This window comes from Asterias rubens, chromosome 10 (genome assembly GCF_902459465.1).
Source record: "Asterias rubens chromosome 10, eAstRub1.3, whole genome shotgun sequence".
In the NCBI taxonomy this organism is placed as follows: domain Eukaryota; kingdom Metazoa; phylum Echinodermata; class Asteroidea; order Forcipulatida; family Asteriidae; genus Asterias; species Asterias rubens.
This window is the reverse complement of record NC_047071.1, coordinates 5499452-5519027: the sequence shown is the minus strand read 5'-3', so window position 1 is coordinate 5519027 and position 19576 is coordinate 5499452. Positions and strand designations below refer to the sequence as shown.

General features: G+C 41.6%; 1 long non-coding RNA gene across 1 annotated transcript; it reads right to left on the bottom strand.

The window, feature by feature from the left end:
• Positions 1 to 3366: 3366 nt before the first annotated feature.
• LOC117295729 lies at positions 3367 to 19043 on the bottom strand. Its single transcript, XR_004519692.1, has 5 exons — positions 18909 to 19043; positions 14814 to 14920; positions 10180 to 10271; positions 8783 to 8874; positions 3367 to 3482 (listed from the first exon to the last, which is right to left on the bottom strand). It is a non-coding gene; the product is annotated as an uncharacterized LOC117295729 (long non-coding RNA).
• Positions 19044 to 19576: the final 533 nt, after the last annotated feature.

Sequence of the window (19576 nt, the reverse complement as noted above, 5' to 3'; positions counted from 1 at the left end):
ATTTATAGTTTCACCTGTGTAATGTTATACACTGAGTGCAAATAAATGGGAAAAGCTCATCTAAAGGTCTCCGCCGTCTCCAATTTGTACCGTGCATGTGACACGGCCTTTGTGTACATGTTAAGATAATGGATTAAACTACCTCCATGGTTCAACCCACAATAATGTTTTTAACAAAATGAAAATGACATCTAGACAAGCCATTAAGCAAACGGCTAAAAATTACAGTTTGAACAGAACGCTGGTCGAGCCAGCCCAGCTTAATAACTTGTTGTCAATAGTCCAAACCTGTTGCCAGATTCTTAAAAATGCCGCAGCACCCGCTGTAAAAAAAGTAAACAAAAAAATCAGCAGAAACACTGCAACAGTCAACATTGTTTTAAAAATTTAACATGTGCATCATAAAACAATCGTCATAAACTGAAAATTATTTAACAGTAGTAGTCAGAAGCTCATTACTGTTGGTCGACATACTGAGCAAGACGTTTGGAAACAAGACTTTACTTTTAATCCATGCAACACAGGGATTTGTGGTATTGCAACTCGACGTCCGTTATACTAGTTCAACACTCGTTTGTAAGGTATCAGCCTTTACACATTATCAGTGGTATACTAACGCAGCGCTGTACTAAGGTGCCGCCGCGCCGGGTACCAACACATTACATTCTCGTCCCCGCTCGCTCACCCCCAGGCGCATCAACGTTAACAGATGGTTTCAGCCCAGATGTACAAGGTGGTGGGCATGAGTAAACTGAATTGGAAACTTGTATGCAGCATGATGCAAATGAACAATTTACGGAGTGACATTCCGCAGGCGCGCTCAGATCACTGATTTTGACGACAAGTAAAACTAAAACATCTTTTTTGAAGTGAGATTGAAACACATTTTCTAATAAAAGATAATATTTTTTTAACCTAGGCCTACAATGTTGCATATACGGCCAGATGAAGGTAACTTGGTTTTCCCCTTTCAAATTGGCGCAATGTGACTGGTTTCCGTCCAAAGTGCTAAACAATTATCAACTGTGATCCCTTAGGCCTAACATAATGGAAGAAATATTACCTCCTCAATGAGCCTAAAGTCCATTCAAACTGCCCATTTTTAGTTTAAAAAATCTTGAAAGCAGCTGCTTTCTTCAAGAATCTTCTATAAAAAAAACACCTTCAAAAGATTCTGCTCTGTATTCATGGACACTATGGAACAGGACAATGGCAGTACTGCAGGAAGTTTGCAGCCTCCCGAGAATGGGCCGCGGTAAAGCCACAATGTGACCGCAAATAGTTGGTATCTCTTTGAGGCGCACTAGCGGCCGGCCGCACAAGCGCCGTGATGCTGCCTATTGTTGTCACCGATTAACATATAAATAGCAGGCACAACAAAGGACATCATTTTAATGAGCTGGCCCTTGGAGTTGGGCCGCACGAGTGCCGGATCAAAAACACAATCGCGGCGCTTTGCGGGAGCGCTGCGGCGGGATGCAGGACGCCGCCTATTTTATTTTTGATGGCTTCCCTCATAATAGTTACCTTGCAACCCACATACATTGTCCGTGACAAAACAGACATTCTGTGAAAACTAGAAGAAACATCATATTCACAAGATGTACTCATTACCAGTATTGATGTTGTCTCAACCCCTTAAAAAATTTGGTCGGGATCCCGACCAATATCTCTGCGGGATAGGTTGGGAATCCCTGTGGGATACTGCCCGGGATCCCAACCCATCCTGCCGGGATTTTTGTTTCGGCATCCCAGCCTATCACATCGGGTTAATGATCAGGATCCCGACCTACACCCGTAGAGAAGTTGTACGTGTAAATCTACAGGAGTTGTAAATCACTGGAATGATGAAGAATGACTGTTGTACGTGTATACTGTACTTTTGTCTAATTATTATTGTTTAAACCAGGCTCTGCAGGGTCATTTCATAAGTTGTCTCTTCACTCTAATTATTATTGTTTAAACCAGACTCTGCAGGCTCATTTCATAAGTTGTCTCTTCACTCTAATTATTATTGTTTAAACCAGACTCTGCAGGGTCATTTCATAAGTTGTCTCTTCACTCTAATTATTATTGTTTAAACCAGACTCTGCAGGCTCATTTCATAAGTTGTCTCTTCACTAAAACTGGTTGTGTGTGGAACCCTTTTATCAGTTTGCCTAAACAGGGGGTCAAGTACTCCATGACTGTGGCACAGTAAGTAACCATTTTTCTAATGTTCAGATAACTTCAGTTATGATTATTTTCATGGTTACAAGTGATGTTTATTTTGTTGAGGATGATATTCTTCATATGATTGGCACTACTGGGTTTAATTTTTGTGTTTAGATTTCGCTTCCATATTGAAGCTTTTGAGGTTAAAGGAACACGTTGCCTTGGATCGGACGAGTTGGTCTATAAAAAGCGTTTATAACCGTTTGTTATAAAATGCATACGGTTGGAAAGATGTTTTTTAAGTAGAATACAATGATCCACACAAATTTGCCTTGAAATTGCGTGGTTTTCATTTTACTGTGCGAACTAATACGGTCGGCCATTTATGGGAGTCAAAAATTTGACTCCCATAAATGGCCGACCGTGTTAGTCGACGAGGTAAAGGGAAAACCGGCAATTTAGAGGCGTGTTTGTGTGGATCATTGTATTCTACTTTTAAAACATCTTTCCAACCCTATGCATTTTATAACAAACGGTTACAAACGCTTTTCAAAGACCAACTCGATCAATCCAAGGCAACGTGTTCCTTTAAAAACTTAGTACAGATCAACTAATATTAAGAAATAAGGTTTGCGTACGTTGTAATTGATTGCCTCATCGTTAAGTTTGCTCTACTGTACTGTCATCTCAAAGAAATAAATATATAATATAAAAAAAAGTGATTGAAAAAATGATGACAACAACCCCATTGAAACACAAATAAGTGCTCTAAACTCTCTTATTGGTTGGGGGCAGTTTGGGAAGTAACGGGCAGTGTTGTTTTTAGTACTGAACAGTTTTAACACAATAGCTGTGGAAATGGACAAGAAAATAAATTTAATATTTATTTTCTTGTCCTCCTGGAAGCCACATCCTTCTGTTTTGAGCTTGTTGCTGCCGAGCTGTGCCGTCTTGTAGGCCCCTAATCCAGGTAGAATCCATCAACCACATCAAGAGGCATAGATGTAGGAGGTACGGCTGCCCTGCACACTTATAGTGCGTATTTTACGTATTGATTGTACTCTGCCTCCCTATAGTTTGGTGTCCGCATATTAGAAAAGCCACAATTGCCTAATGAATTTTTTTTACAAATTACAAATTTTAACACAGACTATCAGACTTGTTGACCCCCTTGGTTACATAACTATTACAACTGTATAATATTACCTGATAATCTTGAGTGTGCTTCATGGCTTCATTCAGTGTAGTGTATACGTCTTTAAACTGGTACAATTAGTACATTTAGGTCACATCTCTCCATTAAATCATTGAGCTGTGCATTCATCTTCCTGGGACAACAACAAAGATGAATTATAATTCTAGTTATTGAATCTGAATCACTAAGATTAATTTCAAAGGAACACGTTGCCTCTGATCGGACGGGTTAGTCTATATGCAGATGGTTGGAAAGATGTTTAAAAACACAAACACGCCTCTAAATTGCACGGATTTCCTTTTACCTTGTCGACTAACACGGTCGGCCATTTATGGGAGTCAACTTTTTGACTCCCATAAATGGCCGACCGTGTTAGTTGGCACAGTAAGAGAAAAACCACGCAAATTCGTGTGGATCATTGTATTCTACTTTTAAAACATCTTTCCAACCATATGCATTTAATAAACGCTTTTTATAGACCAACTCGTCCGATCCAAGGCAACGTGTTCCTTTAAGATATAAGTGAACAGTGTTTTGTATTGTGACGTCCCACATCAGCAATTAAGACCAACAAGATGGAATGTAGACTGGGCCCAGCCCGCAAGGATAGATCCAGTCCCTGCCGCTAGATCCAGTGATTCCCAATTGGATACAATGCACATGTAGTGACATACATGTAGATGCCCAAATAGTCACTGCTCTCAAGTCGGCAATGGAATTTGACTTCGTATCTATATTTCAAACGACAGAGGTCAGAGGTCAAACTACACGCCGGTTTTGCAATTTTTTTAGCCTGGTCTCTGGCGTTATTCACGAGCCATGAAGAATGACGTCAGACGTTCAGGCTAGATGGAATGTAGCTGTTTTTTAAATCAGCTTAATGAGTCAGTGCACAATAACACTCCGTGGTTACCAAGTCACCCTTCAGCAGTTGCACACAGTTAAACATAGAGTCATTAATATTCATGAACACAGAACGAAAAGTCATTATGACCTGTAACTTCAAATCCCAACCAGTCATTAGTTTTCATGTGTCGCATTTAATTTAGTTTACTTGGTTGAAGACAATGAATTAAAATTTGAAAGGCTTGCATTCTTTTTTCTTTTCTTACAAATTGAAGCTTTGAGATTTGTAACACAAAGATAGATTGCCCCAAATGTTGAAAGATTTGTTTTTAAACCAAGTTCTCATTTGCTATGTGAAATGTTGTACACAGAGCTCTGCTCAACTTTATGGCTGCATCAAACACAACTAATGTATCTTTTTTTATTTGTTTTATATTTAGTGTTGATCCTTAAGGGTAGACAAACATTTTCATACAACTTTGCTATTCATGCATAGGGAAAAGAGGTGTAAAGCTCATGAAAAAGTGAAATTAAAATTGTCTTTTATTTAATTATGTTCACAAGAGAGTTATCATAACCAGACCTTCGTTTTTGAAGAGCGCGATCGCGCTCCTACCCCGCTCCTGGGGCTGTTTTCAGTTGCGCAAATCAGGCATGCAACTGCCCGATGAAAACAAAAGAGGAAACTTTTCGAGACCCACAATGGTACCCTAAAAAGTGTTGAGGTTTTTTATGCTCTTAGGATCAATCTTAGCATGTATGACAAAGACAAAGTGAAGTGTTTTATACAACTAAAATAACATGGAAAAACACCTTGCCTATGTATGCACCGTAATTCTAAGGTGGCAAAGCATCGGGAGTTGATTAAGTTGAAGAAAACTAACTATTGTTTCCCAGGTAGTTATGAAATTTGCATAAAATTATTATTGCATAAAATTATTATTGGGGGGGGGAATAATAATTTTATGCATATTTCATAACTACCTGGGAAACAATAGTTAGTTTTCCTCAACTTAATCAACTCCCGATGCTTTGCCGCCTTACAATGTTCGGTGAGAGCCACTTGTTCCCACTTGCCGTCTTGCACATCACACAATATGCCATTCCTGGCTTGTCCACTTTCCGGACGATTTCGGAGAGCAGTTTACCGTCTACGTCTTATTTTTCCAACCAGAACCACTTCCAGGTATTTTTTACTCCTTTATCTATGGCTTTGATTTGGCCAGGTACCACTCGGTCCCGCTCTAAAATATCTTTTCTTTTGGATGTCATTTTGACGGACGTTTGAAGATGCGACTGTTTCGTAGCGCAATGTGACACTCGCACACAGCAGCAGTATACATGTACGTTTGGTAACTAACTCACACACACATACATACATGTACAATACGTGTATACTATTGCAAAATAGCGGGACCAGACGAAGACATGACCTTAGACTCATTTCAAGGCTGTATAATAACTTGGTTTAGCACACAACTCGCCTGCGCCACGGGGTGCGTTCCACTGTTCCATATTTTTCGACCGTACACACGGCTATTAATGACTGCACGCAGTGTGTAAACGTATGCATTGCTTGCTGTGGGCTTTAGATTGACCATGCAGTAGAATGGATTGCGTGCTGCGGCAGAGGCCAGACCATGCGTTACGATGCATTGTTGTAAATTGTCTTAAGATCGCGCTAACCGCGGAATGTTTTTCTTAGCGCTAATCAGTTTTTTTAAAACGCGGAATTCCGCGGAAACGCGGAAGAGTTGCATGCCTGGCTAATGCGAAGCGCATACCGTCGGGCGTACGTAGCTCAATCAACATCTGTTGTGCAATCTTGAAATTGAGCAGTGCAATTAACAGATTGCTAGCTTTACGAACTCGCAGCCGGGTACATTACTACACGTACACACACACGCTACTGTATACGTCGTTCGTGCAATACTAGAACTACTACTAGTGGATCAACGACGTATTTTCTCGTAAGAAAATGTGTATTTTCTAATGCTTTATATCAAATGTGACCTGCTCTAACGAAATGAGGATTGTCTAGTGAATTTCACATTTGCATATTTCATAATATTCCAAACAAACAAATATTAATATTTTAAATGAAATAAAAATCAAGATCATACGACCTTCCTGTCTGAAACAATGTGGAATTTTCGACGCCCTTGACGCTTAATTTTACGACCCGTTTTGGAAAACACAAACTCCATAAAAATTAATTTGAAAAAACGCGACGTCTCACACACTCATTAAAATAATATTAATATTTTTGTTTACGATAATGAAAACATCAATTTTTAACCCCCCGTAGTCAGGCAAACAAAATTACCAAAATGAACAAACAACTCAACGAGAAGTTAGATTATAATGTGTAGACAATTTCACCAATAAGTTTGACAATGTTTACCTGAAATTTTAGAGCAATTTGCGTTGATATTTCCAACTTGAAATGCGAGTTTTGTTCCGTCAAGTCAAAACATAGTAAAGACAGCTGTCACTCAGCGCATAGCATCAACCCCCACGGGTATACTCGGCTTGAAGACCAGGGAACATTCGCAATTTCCCCGTGGATGTTTCTCATGATTTTAGCGAAATTTCTTACCCAGCATGAAGTTTAACTGAAAGATTATTCCTTTAACATTCAGAATTATTTTGGTTTGGAACAATTCAACCTTGAAAAACCACAAAACAATGATGGAAATTAGACTCTGTTTTCCCAACGTTCGATAAACATTCCACTGTTCCATACGTCGTACGTGTAGCAAAGTTTGTGCATGGTACCCGCGCAGTGTTCGTGTGTACATTGTCGTATTACCAGCGCTGCAACTAGCTATGGCAACAAGACCGGGTCGGGTGATCGGACTCTCACGCTGCATGGATAAACAACGCCTCGGTCTGTGAGCCATACTAAATCTCGCGACGCGGATTTATGAATGAGAGATGTCATCGCTGATAAAACAGGGTTTGCCTTTGGTGACCTTTGAACCCCTTTCAGTGTTGACACATGTTTTTGGTGGCTATATTTAGACACCTCTAATCTTTGGCTTTCCAATGGTACTCTTGGTGGCGCTATGCAAGTTGTGTGAAAAGCTTTGCGACGCTCGCCAAATTTGGTGTTTTCAATGAATGTTCGCTGTCTGTCCCGTGGGATTTGGAACATTTTTGGATAATTACGTCAAGAACATGGCTCAGAAATCGTCTGTTTTTACATCTTTAGTAATCTTTTGACGAAAAGGTAAGACCATAGTAAGTTTAATCAAGATTTAGGCAACCTAAAAGTGTAGTAATAAAAAAATTAAAAAATTCAATAATTTTCATTAATTGTTTGTTATGATTATGTTCGGTGTCAAATTACACGAAATGAAACTTTACTAGACATTCCTCATTCCGTCAGAGCGGGTCACAAATGTGAAAAAATTTTAGAAAAAAGGAAACATTAAACATAAAACCTTAAAATCGTGCGGTATTTGTGTTACATGGGAGTGGGATCAGGGTTGTTTTATTTTATTTTGTCTGTCAATTTTATTTGTGTACATCCGAGTCCGTTCCGACCTGACCATTTTAGTAATCATAAACCGAGTATGCTAGTCAAACAAATTGAGGTCCCTGGGAAATATAGGATTTGAGGCATTGCATGGTGAGGTATCAATGTATATTTGGTTTGCGGTAACACCATGTGGGTAACTACTTGCCAGGTACATGTAGGCAAGTAGATGCCAATGGTCAACCCTACCAATAGCCCTGAGCCCGCCAACCACACAACCAATCAGAGCATTGATTAACCTGCAGTGGATCCACTGAACCGTATAAATAAGCCCACTCTTCTCTTACCTCTTCAGTCTCCTGACGATGACTAGAGCAAGCTAGTCGAAACGTTGAGACCAATTCAGAACTGACTCCGCGGCAGTACAGTTAATTACGATCCTATAAGCTAAAGTAGTAGTCCAGTCTAATTTCTACACCATCCGCCCTGGTAATAGTTAAAAAGCAGGACAGTTCTTTTCAGAACTGAGAAGTCTCCCGAACCTCCGATTATCTACTCCGCGACAGTAGAATAAAGCAAGACAGTTTTCTAAGAACAACTCTACCTGGCAAGTAGATACACACATGGTGTTACCGCAAACCAAATATCCCTGGAAAATGTTGTATACAACCGAAGCAACTGATACGCTTCAAAGATTTTTTTCATACACAATGTCAACCTCTTCCCTCAAAGGTACCCATTTATACCCCTGGGTGAAGAGAAGCAATTATATAGTAAAGTCTTTTCCTTGCTTAAGAACACAAGTGTCACTATCGGGATTCGAACCCATACTCTGATGACTTTACAACCAAAACTTGATTTTGATGTTCTTAACGACTTGTCCACGACACCCTACAACTGTGACTTGTCCACGACACCCTACAACTGTGAATTTATGACATCAAACTTTAGTAGAAATTTGCATTCGCAGGAAGCTGGGCTACAGTCATAAAAAGTGTAGTTTACAATTTACATGATTCCAGCAGACAAAATGAATTAATTGTAACGATGTCTTAAATTGATACAAAAACAACCAGTATTGAGACATTTAACAACACTCATCTTACCCATCAATTAATCTGCTTTGAATTCATTGGTCCCTCCAGGCTCCAGAGAAGGAACTTGGCTCATACTTCCAGAAGACATGAAGGCGTTTCATCTGTGGAGAGAGGGGAAGCCATTAGATAGTTGGCTCATCACAACTGCCTTATACATGTAGCTCTAGTCAAGACATCAGGGCCCAAGTTCATGGCTTTGCTTACTGTAAGCACGGCAAGCATTATGTCACGGGTAAGCGCCGAATTTGGGCTTCTGCACGTGCGTACTCCACGGTACTAGGCATTCTACGCTTACAAGGCTAGCGCAGAAATTCGGCGCTTGCACTATCGGGGAATCGCGATCGTAAGCGCAGAATTCGGCGGTAAGCAGAGCCATGAAATTGGGTCCTGCACTAGCTTCAAATCCCACTAAGATGGTTTTCAATATACTCGGGAAGTACTGAGTATGTAATGCTTGACATAAGTGTATGGGCCAAATAAACAATGTGATTAACGCACGAAAGAGATGGGAACCATCAAAAGCTCAAATATGGCCACTGAACATGTCTGGAAGTACCGCCGAGAGAAAAGTCACAAAATTTTGACAATTTTAGCCGCTTAATTCGCTAAAAAAAGGTATTTATTAATGGGAATAACAGTGTTCGTACCCGGTGTTCACTGCGTGGTAATGACCTTGGTTGGTGGCTGGCGCTGTTGATGGTATAAAACATTGTGAGAAACGGCTCCCTCTGAAGTGCCATAATTTTTGAGAAAGAATTAATTTTCCACGAATTGGATTTCGAGACCTCAGATTTAGAACTTGAGGTCTCGAATCAACCATATAAACGCACACAACTTCGTGTGACAAGGGTGTTTTTTCTTTCATTATTATCTGGCAACTTCGATGACCGATTGAGCTAAAATTTTCACAGGTTTGTTATTTTCTGCATATGTTGAGATACACCAACTGTGAAGGCTAGTCTTTGACAATTACCAATAGTGTCCACTGCCTTTAAATTGATAGTTTCATTGATTCCTTTGGTAGGCCTATACAGTAACAACTACATGTACATGTATTTGTCACCATCACATCTAGAAACATACATGTAACTCACTTGATTTCATTGTCAGTGTCTTTCTCCTGTCACAGTAGTTATGGGTGGATGAACAGCTACATGTAGTAGAGAGGGATTATTATCAAGTCGCTAAAGCAGGCCTGATACTTCACGGAGGCAACGGAGGCAATTGTGTTTTTTGTCTCATTTAATTATTTAGTTTCTTAAATGGAATTTAGTAACAGCTGACAAAGTGTTTAATGTATGTACATGTAGGATTGTGTGTGCATGTTGTACTCATGGTTAACCCATAAAAGAGGTTAACACATGCTCTCAACAGACAAAGACACAAAATGTGCAATAAATACTCACAGATGCAAGCTGTGTGGATGAACTCTCCATGGTCTGCAGACTGGCATTACAACCTCAGCTCAAAGGCGGATCTTCACTTCTTGAGTTCACAGCTGTGGGGAGTGTGGGAAAATGCAGAAAATGTGGTCAAAATTTATGAATGTTATATCGGGAAACATGGGAGACATAAGAAAACTATTCTAAGACATTCCTGAGCTCCAAGGCTTTGAATTAGAGATTTCAAATGCTGTGTGGCCATACAGTACACAGATCCACCCCTCCCCAAACTGCAAGATGCTACCCCCAATGATACACCCCTGCCACCATACTAGACTACACATCGTCTGCTAGAGTAAGACTTTTCCGATATTAATCGGAGAAGAACATTCAGTTTTTAAAAAGGTTTATTGTTTCAATAATCATTTAAACAATTTTTTTTAAACAATCAAAAATTAAAACTTCCCATACTTGATTATGATTGACCTCACCACACTGCCCACGAGAGACGAGCCCCCTTCTTCACCAGCAACAACATACTTATTCTAAAATATTGTCTGTGACTCAACAAATCGATAACACACTGCAGATTGGGCCGTGGGATGTGCCTGGGCTGCCTCGGCATCCTCATTAACATGCACACCAGGCGCTGTAAACTGGGTTCGTGGCTTGTAGAACTGGTGATGGTGGTGGTGGAGTTGGTGACCGTGCAAGAAGAGGTGGTGGACTGAAGAACAGTGGCCGGGCTGGAGGCGGTGGAGACGGTGGTGTGTGTGGAGCTAGAGGCAGCACTCGAGGGTCGGCAGGAGGCTGGACGGCACACACTGATGAACACGCCGAGGAGGCTGCTTTCTTATGACGCTGGTAGTGTGCTGCAGCTCTCCTCGCGTTGTCAAACTCCTGCGGACAGGCACGGCACTGGTAAATGTAACTGATGGAGACTGCCCGATGGGAACGTTTCTGATGCCTTTTCAGAGTTCGTTGATTGAAGAAATTGTCTTTACAGACAACACAGGACCAGGCATAAGAGAGTGGGTACTTGAAGATCTGGTCGACAGTCTCCATTAGCTCAGCACTGCTTGATGGTTCAGCAGAGTGGAGATGCATCCTACCCATTCAGAGTTTGTTGATTGAAGAAATTGTCTTTACAGACATTACAGGACCAGGCATCAGAAAGAGGGTACTTGAAGATCTGGTCGACAGTCTCCATCAGCTCAGCACTGCTTGAAGATTCATGATCTGTGTGGCGATGCATACATACATACATACATATAGGGCATTTATATAGCGCCACTACGTCAAGAACGCAGCGCATTAGATAGGAGTATAGAGAATGTTTGATACACTTCTTAAATGTTCGAAGAGAGTCGGATTTCCTGATTGAGGGGGAGAGTGCACTCCAGGTGTGTGGAGCAAAATGTGAGAATGTGCGACTTGAGGCCGACTTAAGAAGCTTGATTGAGTTAGGTTCCATGAAGCAAGTAGTGTCGGATGCTGAGCGTAGACTTGAGCGCCCAAGGCCGATGGAGAGACAGGCAAGAGGATAAATAGCCAGGAGCTGTGTTGTTGAGGCATTTATACACATAAACCAAGATCTTGAAGGTTATCCTCTCCCTAATCGGCAGCCAGTGAAGATCTTGTAGGTATGATGTGGCGTGGTCATGCTTTGGGGCACGACAGACAAGTTTAGCAGCCCAGTTTTGTAGCCGTTGGAGTCGCTGTATGTCTGTTGAGTTGGACCCAAACAGCAAGGCATTACCATAGTCAAGCCTGGTATGAATCAGAGCACGGACAACAAGATAACAGGTGTCCTTATCGAGGAATCTTCTGATTCTAGAGATATTGCGCATCTGGTAGTTGAGACCTTTGCACAGGGATGTTACTTGAGCATTCATACTCAAGGAAGTGTCAAACACAACACCGAGATTGCGCACACTCTCAGAGGGCTGGATTATCTTGGTACCGATACAGAGAGTCACTGCAGGCAGGAGGTGCTTAAGGTGATCAGAGATTACCACGAGGAACTCGGTCTTCTCCTCGTTGAGCTTGAGCCTGTTGACAATCATCCAAGACATGATCTCATCAATGCATGTCGACATCTGTGAGAGTGCAGATATCATGGAATTGTGGTTGCCGGGGTCGAAAGAAGAATACACTTGTATATCATCTGCGTAGATGTGAAACTGAAGGTTGTACTTACGCAGGATGTTGCCAATTGGAGTGGTGTAGATGTTGAACTGTTGGGGGCCCACTATCGATCCTTGTGGTATGCCATATTTCAAGTCAAGATGTTGAGAAAGTGAGCCGTCAATACATACACTGGTTGTTCTTCCAGAAAGGTAGGACCCAATCCATTTGAGCACATTACCCTCCAATCCCATTTCATCCGCGAGCCTGTTTAGCAAGATGCGGTGGTTAACGGTGTCAAATGCCGCACTGAGGTCTAACAGGGCCAAAAACACACCTTTGCGCCTAGAAACAAGTTCCATGATGTCATTTTTGACTTTCAGCAATGCAGACTCGGTGGAATGTGCAGGCCTATATTCTGATTGCATCTTACCCATGTGCCGGCGTAGGCCCGAAATCTTGTCGATTGATTTCGAGCACACGGCACAATGGGCAGGTAACGCCTGAGCGACCTCACTCATGTTATGTTAGGATAAATCCGAGCAAGCATAATCCATGAGATGTTGGCCACTGAATCGGATTGCTAAGGGTGCACTGGAACTAGGGACTATTTATGATGAAGTAAACTTACTGCCCAATGAACAGCATTTTCAGATTATTCTTAAAAGAACAGATGCAAAGTAAGCAACAAGATTACGACTTGAACGACAACTCTGCAAAACAGACTTGTAGAACTCAGGTGCAGTGTCAAAGAGCAGACTGTTCTTACGCGTTCTTAAGCAAGAGCACTGGGGCGATTACACGCGGCGCAAGTGCACACCAATACCGCGAAAGCGCTTTCATTTTTCCATCGCCGTTGGCGACTGTTTGTTTAACGTGATACCCTGCATTGCAGCCACCATGTCTTCAATGGTAATCACCCTAGCCCTCCGCGAGAGGGGGAAGGAACATGGTAGCCCGATTCCACGCATCGGGCAAATGTCTGGGTCTGTCCAAGATACGAGACCCAGGCGTTTTGGTCCCCGATGCGGAGAACCGTCGGAATATTACGCTGTAAACGCTTTCTATAATGATTCCGTTGAAGACCTAGGGCTCACCTTTATGGGTACAAAAGTGGCCAGAGACGAATTCACCATAGTCGCGCAGCTTACGGCGCACGACCTTGTTGTCCATCTCCATGGCAATGTACGCCACAGTAACAGTGGTCAAACCATCGCCACAGAACACGCTACACCCAGAGATGGACGACAGGGCCGAAACCAAACCGACGCAACAAACCAACAGACTTAAAATAAAGAGCAAATAACCCTGACTTAAGGGGTTGCAAAGCCCATAGATGGCTCTTTGCTACAATGCCCAGCTTACTTCAGTAGCATAAGAGAGGGCTACTGAAGTTCGACAGAACAGTTCTTATTTTGCGCCTTGGGGCTGTACGGCCACAACCAAACACACAGCTCGGGCATTAGGAAACGCCAAAATAACGTGGCACACGTCCAGGTATGTCCAAGGCAACCGTCCCAAAAGGCGGAATACGACATTAACGAATGCCACAAAAAATCTCCTGCTCACCTTTGTATGTACAAAAGTGGCCAGAGACAACTTCACAAACATTTTGCATTTTTCAGCGCATGACCAAGTTGTCCATCTCCATAGCAACGTGGTAAAACAACTGCCACCACACACGCTGCACCCTTAAATGGACAACAAGGTCAAACCAAAACGCATAATAAATCCTGCAACTTAATCCTGCAACACAGCCAACAGCTGAGTGCCTTTTCTTCTTCCTTTCTTGTTCTATTTACCCTTTGGCCATGTCCAGGAGGATGAGGACAATTCTCTTCTCTTCGCCGCTTGTGAGAGACGTCGGACATTGCAGAGCCCCCATGGAACTCCTCTTACTCACACCCTCCCCTGGTCCCTTACCAGCGATTTCAGAATGCTCTCTCCAGCGTCTCGAGTCAGGTCAGTCTTGGTTGGTGACCCTTGGGGCCTCGATTGGGTTTGGTGCTTTTATGTAAGCTCGGTGCCAATGGCCGTCTTCGGCGGTTCTCTTCTATTTTTCTACGCTGTTGCCGGGGCCTTGAAGGCTGCTGTGTGCGGCCTGGTCAGTGTTCTCTTCTGGCTCCTCTAGCTGGGGCCCCGACCAATTTCTAGTTGACACTGTGGACTGTACGATCGCCCTGTCCTCAGCTTTGCTGTCTGTTCATACTTTTTTTAGCTCCCCATAAGGTCATTTCACACTTTCTTTTTCACTGTTCTTCTTGCTGGATGCTTGTGAGTTGGAAAGGTTTTTTTCTGGCTCAGGCTCCGTTTGATTTAGGGCAGCGGTTCTACATGTGACCCGCCACCTGCAGTTTCAGCATGATACGCAAGAGTTTGGACAGTTCCCACAACTTTCATTATGCCTCTTGTGTCCTTTGCAATTGTAGCACAGGAGGTTGGGTCTTCAAGCTACATACCTTAGAAACAAGTTGGCATAAGTTTGAAATTTTAGACTACAATATGCATGAACATTCAAAAAATCCACTTACGAATAGAAAACAATGCCATCCACCTTGTCCCTCCCAACAAATTTGCAAACTCTGGAGTACTGAAGTGAGAAGCTGGGGCTGCCTGTTAACTGCCGCTTCAAGTGCCCCTGTTTCAATGGAAACAAAAACATGAATAATCTTTAAAAAAGCATTACACAAAAACAATGATGTAAGTGTGGCGTGTCATGGCCTGGCGGTCAAGGGTACCGGAATCAAGCTCTGGTGTTTGATCAGCAGAGTGTGGGTTCGAATCCCGGTCGTGACACTTGCTACGTAAAATTTGGGAGGTAGTGCTTTCTGCTCTACTGATACCCAAGCCTGTTTCAGCCCTCGGAGTAGGTGCCAAAAAAAGGGCGGGCTCTTGAAAAAAAATTATTGGTAGCCCACACCTTGAAATGGTCTTCAGACCTTGTATGTCTGGCGACTTGCATAAAAAAATGTTTTTAAACAACTGGAACGAGACCAGCATAATGTAAAGCTAAACCACACTTCAAAGTGAGAAAAAACTTGCAAGAACAACTTGTATCATTCTTATCAAACTGGGCTACTAGATCCTTGAGCCAAGTTCAAACTTGCTGCGAATGCAATGCAAATTCTGACATGACAGGGCTGTTTTTGCAGCGATTGTTGTGCAGGAGTTAAAGGAATACGTTGCCTTATATCTCGCCTTATATCGGTCGAGTTAGACTTTGAAAGGCACTTGGATTGGTGTGTTATGAAATGCAATTGGTTAGATAGATAATTTAAAAGTAGAATAGAATGATCCACAAGTAAACATGCCTCTAAACTGCATGGCTTTCCTGTTACGTCTCAAAGAAACACAGTCGGCCATTTTGTGGAGTCAAAATTTTGACTCCATAAAATGGCCGAACGCTTTAGTTAAAGGAACACGTTGCCTTGGATCGGTCGAGTTGGTCTTTGAAAAGTGTTTGTAACCGTTTGTTATAAAATGCATATGGGTAGAAAGATGTTGTAAAAGTAGAATACAATGATCCACACAAACATGCCTCGAAATTGCACGGTTTTCCTTTTACCTCGTCGACAAACACGGTCGGCCATTTATGGGAGTCAAATTTTTGACTCCCATAAATGGGCGACCGTGTTATTTCGCAAAATAAAAGGAAAACCGTGCAATTTCGAGGCATGTTTGTGTGGATCATTGTATTCTACTTTAAAAAAATCTTTCTAACCATATGCTTTTCATAACAAACGGTTACAAACGCTTTTTCATAGACCAACTCACTCGTCCGATCTAAGGCAACGTGTTCCTTTAACGACGTTAAAGGAAAACAGTGCAATTTTGAGTGATACTTGTGTGGATAGAAAGATGTGTAGAAAGATGTTGTAAAAGTAGAATACAATGATCCACACAACAGTCCTCGAAACTGCACGGTTTTCCTTTTACCTCGTCGACTAACACGGACAAAAACTTGACCCCAATAAATGGCCAACTGTGTTAGTTCGCACAGTAAAAGGAAAACCACGCAATTGCGAGGCAAACTTGTGTGGATCATTGTATTCTACTTTAAAAACATCTTTCCAACCATATGCATTTGATAAAAAACAGTTACAAACGCTTTTTATAGACCAACTCGTCCGATCCAAGGCAACTTGTTCCTTTAATATTATTAGAATGTATTCAAAACTCACTTGATATGAACATAATTATTTGGGTTATGATTAGAAATGGGTATGACTGGAGCTACATGTACCTTGTAGGGTTAGGGTAGGGTTTGGGTTTAGGTCAGGGTTTGGGAATGGGTTGGGACTTGGATTTGGTTAGGTTTTGGAAAACTAATTACATGTAACTCACAACAAGTTTACAGGCAGTTTTTATAATCTCCATGGCCCATGCAATGCTTGCGCCGCCTGCACGTTTTACGGGAATTGTTGACGGAATGTGGCTCCAGGGAGAGATGGTGGAAATTCACGCACAATGAATTGTGGCATAGGTGGCTAACATCATACTGCCGGGATATTAAACTTCTAGTATGTACAATGTACACCAACCGATGTACACGCATCATTGTGCGTGAATCTCGGTGTGGAAATTTAACATTCATGATGCCATATCCATACGCCCTTGCCCTTCCCATTCTCCTCTTTGCATAGCCCTGCCAAATATCACATCCTGTGTACGAGTCATGTCCGACTTTCTTTGCAATTGCTGCAGCGATTTTAACCAGCCACTCTTCATCCATGGTTAGTTTCTTAACTACTGCAAAAGTTATCACAAAATCAAACAAACCGTTTGGTACAGAAACAAAATAAAAAGTTCACAGGTTTACAAATAACTTACAGGGTTTACAGATGGTAACGGTGAAAGACTTCTCTTGAAATTTAATTGAAATGCTTCCCTTTTTGAGAAAACATTAAAACAATCAATTCTTGATATCGAGAATTACATATTTATTTTAAACACATGTCATGACACGGCGAAACGTGCGGAAACAAGGGTGGGTTTTCACATTATTTTCTGCCGATTCAGATGAGCGATTGAGCCTAAATTTTCACAGGTTTGTTAATTTATATATAAGTTGTGATACACAAAGTGTGGGCCTTGGACATTTACTGTTTACCAAAAGTGTCCAATGGCTTTAAATCATGTATTCAACACCTAAGAAACTCAATTCTTCACAAGTTTACCACAAACTGCTATCCATCCAGATAATGACATTGAATTTATTTGTCCAGCAATCCCATTGTTCCCATTGTGCCAATTTTAATTTTACTTAGGCCAAACAAAATAATATATAATGTGTGTGTTTCCTATTACACTGGCCAAAACATTAGGGTATTGGTATTGACGAAAACACATTTTAATTTGTAGAATTATGTTAATGCTCCAATTTCGTCGGAACAAATAATATTTTATTACAAATATTTTTCCCCCAAACAACTTTATCTATTTTTTAGACATACACTCAGTACTTTCCCGAACTGCCTCTAGCTGCCGGGCAACCTCGGTAGTCTAGTTGGTAAGACACTGCTCTAGAATTGCAAGGGTCGTGGGTTCGAATCCCACCAGAGTAACATGCCTGTGATATTTTTTCACAGGACTCGGGGGAAAGTACTGAGTATACAGTGCTAACACACATCGGTGTATGGGTAAAAACCAAAATTAATATTCTTTATCCCCGATGCAAATTTAACATCTATTATATCGTTGCGGTACCCGCTGCCAAAACATAGGATTCGACCTGCCTCTAGCTGCCGGGCAACCTCGGTAGTCTAGTTGGTAAGACACTGCTCTAGAATTGCAAGGGTCGTGGGTTCGAATCCCACCCGAGTAACATGCCTGTGATATTTTTTTCACAGGACTCGGGAAAGTACTGAGTATACAGTGCTAACACACATCGGTGTATAGGTAAAAACCAAAATTAATATTCTTTATCCCCAATGCAAATTTAACATCTATTATACGTTTAATATTAATAGTTGAAAACTTGAGACCAAAGTAGCCCTTGACATAAAACTATTTGTTTCTTCGTATCTGAATTTATTCATTGTGAATGTTCTTACCAAGCTGTCAATCTTAATGAAAAAATGCCAATGGAAAAAGACTGACCTGGTGGTCTCTCAATCAAATTCGTGGAAAATTACTTCTTTCTCGTACGTAAACTACGTCACTTCAGAGGGAGCCGTTTCTCACAAAGTTGTATACTATAAACCTCTCCCCATTACTCATTACCAAGTAAGGATTTATGCTAACAATTATTTTGAGTTGCCGGACCGCACGCTATTAATATTATGAACAGAGTACAAACAACATCGTCTTCCATTGATGAAGTTGCAACCAATGAATTAAACAAACTGCCATGAAAATAAGCATGCACGGCAAATTAGTATTGCAAACCCAGCGTTGGTTGCTGCACCGGAAACCCGGCAGGTTTCGTGTCGCGGTCTTCCCCCGCTCATCGACTCGGGAGTTCCCACCAGCACGCAGCCAGCAATGGGGTCGCTCCCGTTTTTTCGTATGACGACGTGTATGCCATTACACTCAGTTGTTTTGTTCTCGTTGTTGTAAAACAATAAACCAAAATTTATTTTAATTGATTGTCAGCGATATTTTTATGTATATAAATGTTGACTTACCATCTACAACATGAAGTGGAAGTATAGAAGGTTGTTCTTTCGTTCTTCTAGCCCCCGACATCCGCGTACTTTTAAGGGCAACACCGCATACGCGCACTAACTTACGGCGAGCAATCCAAGAATGGCATCTGACTACTCGACTCGACTCGTGCCTGCATCATATCTACTGTGTGTACAAAACGCACGTGCGTTTTTGCAGGCTGAAAAAATGGGCTGGGTGGGCGATTTGCAGGCTGTATGCAGGGACCGGCTTAACACCAGCGAATGTTTTATTACCAGTGGTATACCAATTATAGAAAGAAGGTTTGAAACAATTGTGATTAATAAGTGATCTCTTTGGAGGAATTACCATGGAAATACCTTTTTTTTCTTTTCGTTATCATGATTTATAAGTTTTATAAATTAAATTTGTTCCCCACAACACCCCTATACTTCAAAATGGACACCCCCTTTGTTAACATAATTCAAGGACCCTGGATGCTCACAAAGTACCTTGGTGTTTGAGCAATGGCGATCCGGCGGGAACTAGTTTTGAAACCGCAGTGCTCTGTGCATTGTCAATATACTACCGCCATTGTTTTTTTGCTCAAACGAGAAAGCCTATCATTAGAAGTGTTCGCTTTCGTTTGGTATAAATAAAGCCTCAGGAAATGCAAACGCTTTTTTGT